Source organism: Triticum aestivum, chromosome 3D, assembly GCF_018294505.1.
Source record: "Triticum aestivum cultivar Chinese Spring chromosome 3D, IWGSC CS RefSeq v2.1, whole genome shotgun sequence".
In the NCBI taxonomy this organism is placed as follows: Eukaryota; Viridiplantae; Streptophyta; class Magnoliopsida; order Poales; family Poaceae; genus Triticum; species Triticum aestivum.
In genome coordinates, this window is record NC_057802.1 from 1,223,907 (window position 1) to 1,227,106 (window position 3,200).

Consider the following 3,200-nt stretch of genomic DNA (forward strand, 5'->3'; position numbering starts at 1 on the left):
TCGAAGAGGGAAGGCCGACGGAGTCAAAGAAAGGTGTGAGGCGGTGATGGGGTGGCACGGAGGCGTCGGGTGGCAGCGGATGCAGCGACAGGTAGTGGAGAAGGGTGTGCAAGATTGGTCATTGTTTGGGTGGTAGTGGCAGAGGCTCGATTGGGGTTGGCGACGGGGTAGTTTAGGGTTTGCTGGCGGCGACGCTGGCTTTTATAGGCCGAGCAGGTGCAATCGGCCTGTGCGGCGGTCGGTGCGCGATGAATGCCTCCATCCCTACTTGTACTGAGAATGGCTCCCTTTTGTCTAAAAATAGCAAGCGATGGCCATCTATGAGCTGCCTTCCCCGTCCGGCATGTTGAAATTATTGCCTGCTCTTCTTTATAAGTTTGGACTTTTGGATGAATTGGTTAGTAAAAAACAAAAGAAAGGCTAGTGGATGATTTTAGCATGGTATCGAAGCCAAGAGGTCTTAAGTTCAAGACACTACTTACCAATGCAGTATTGAATACAGTTGCCGCCTACACCGATCCAATGTCTAATGCTTAGAAAAAGGCCTACTACATTGATCCCATGTCTACATTTAGTCCTACGATATTTGCAAGCCATCCTGGGTATCCTTGCCCGTGACACATGGGGAAATTTGCAAGCCATCCTGACTTCTCGTACATATATGAAGCTCACTCTTCTAGCTTACGCATAGCGAGCGGAAGTCTGAGCTCTCCCGATGGAGGCTTATACTTTATAGGGAGGAGCGCAGCGCGTAGGAAAGGAAAAGTGCCACTTGCTACATCTGGGAGGTATCCGCATAATAGTTATTGTGAGTGCACTAACGTCAAACGTCCAACACGGGCGCCCAGCTCTTCTCCCCGTGAGCTATGGCCAGCCACGGAGGAACACATAGGGCAGGGCAGGGCAGGGTGAGCCCAGGATCATGGCTACAGAAGTGGAAGTAGTACTGATGCATTAGTTTGATAGTGAGTGATCCATGTCGACCATCACGTGGTACTGCTATGTACGTTATGGACCTACTATAATACTATACGCATTGTTTTATGTGTCTAGAAAAAAATGTTTGGGCGCCAGTTAGATTGAGTGCTTGATCGTATAGTATATGCCGGTCACTGGTTGCATGCATGAAAGGAAGCATACCACTTGCTATGTGTAGCACTAGCAGCTTACGTCCAACCACCAAGGAACACGTAAGTACGTAGGAGCCGGCCAAAAGGACGCCGATGTATTATTGTAGATCATGGCGGCAACAGTTTGGTGATGAGTACTCTTTGTTGATATAGTTCATCCTTGTAGATCATCGTGCGTTATTGACCTGCCTGCAAATATTCTTTTCTGGGTATCTCACCTTTTTTTTCCTGGGAATCTCACCTGAACTTTGCATGTTTTCACTGGACTGACGACTGCACGTGGGTGCATGCAGCCATCAGCCATGCATGTACTCCCTCCGTTCCTAAATATATGCCTTTTTAAAGATTTCAATATGAACTACATACGAATGTATATAGACATAGTTTAGGGTGTAGATTTACTTATTTTGCTACGTATGTAGTCTATATTCGAATCTCTTAAAAGACTTGTACTTAGGAATAGAGGGAGTATATATGCATGCATATGGGCGTTACATAACAGGAAAGCTAAGACGTGACGCACGCGAACAGGATGATCAGTCGTGTCATCGTCGTTGTCGACTTCATTGTGATCCAAATCACGACCCTGCTATCTGGGCATCGCCAACATACACTTCACTTCATGTCCAGGTATCTGCTTTTTCTTTGGCTCAGGTTTGTGTCCGCTCTGCATGCATCCATCACGGGCTCGGATAGTTGAACAATTCATCGACTGTGCTCTAGCCGGAGGGCATGCTGTACGTAGTGCATTCATCGGCATTATTAAGCAAATTAATTGCCATCGATATGGTTTAAATCCGGGGGATTACATCATATTTGGCGCTAGCTCCTGGATATCTGTGTTTCAGTACTATATCATCATCATCTTCTTCTTCTTCTTCTTCTTCTTCTTCTTCTTCTTCTTCTTGGTGATCTCTATCTAGTTTTGTTACTTCCTCCCTGTAACACTATGACATGGGCCATTGTTGTGTTTATATGGCCAATTATTAGCAAGTGTGGTACACATGTTCACCACGAAAATGTTGGCGCAAAAACGAAACTGCGGGTCACCAGTGGTCGCCGGAGACAAGGAAGAAGGAGGAATAGGTGGACACAGAGAATTTGCAGGCGCACGAACGCCACCGCCGCTCAAAAGGCGTTTCTTTCCTTGAGCATGAACTCAACCCACAGCTGAACCAGTACACAGGAGGGAGACTTATACGCGTGCGCGCACGCACGACGCCGCGCTCCACTCTCCCACGCCCACGATCCGCAAGCCCGGCGCGCCCACGACGCGCACAAACGCGTCCTACGCAGCCGGCTGCACCCGATCGCCACGCAACCTCCCGCTACTCTCGCCAACAGACTCACGCACGCACGCACACTTGCCATGGACTGGGCGCGGCCACGGACTCGCGTCCAGCACGCTCACCGCACACGCACGCACCCGTACACTAGCTGGACTAAGCCTAGACACAAGTCAGACTAACCCTAGACACCAGTCGGACTATGCCCAGACCATGGCCAAGCCATACACTAGTCGGACACAACCCAGACTATGGTCAGACAAGTGCCACGCCGTGGCTTATTTGCTAACAGAAAATAGACACGTGTTATCGATTGACATCGTTTTCAATATCAATGATACTGATACGGCTAATTAAGGCGCTAGCTGATAATTAAGCGACTGAGCGCACAGCAGATGGAGATGCAAGGTGGGATTACAACAGATCAGATAACTAGAAAGGATCCCGTTTACATCATGGCTACAGAGGTAGATCAGGCCAATCACAGTTCGGTAATGAGTACTCTTTGGTGATATACTCCTTTTGGCTATAGAGGGGTCGTCATGCCTCACTTTGTCTCTATAAAGTCGGAGTTGCTGAGGAGGGCTTTGCGGTCACTATGATACAAAGTCGGTGGTCGGTTAGGGCGCTGACCCAACGCCTTTATCCTGCAATGCTCGTCGGCAAAATCGTAGCTGCCTACTCGCTAGCCTGTGCGGTTGACTGTTTGGCATCAGCTGGCGCAGGCCTCGACGTTTGTTTGCGGGGCGGGCTACGTCGATGGTGGACTCAGAGTCGCCCTCGC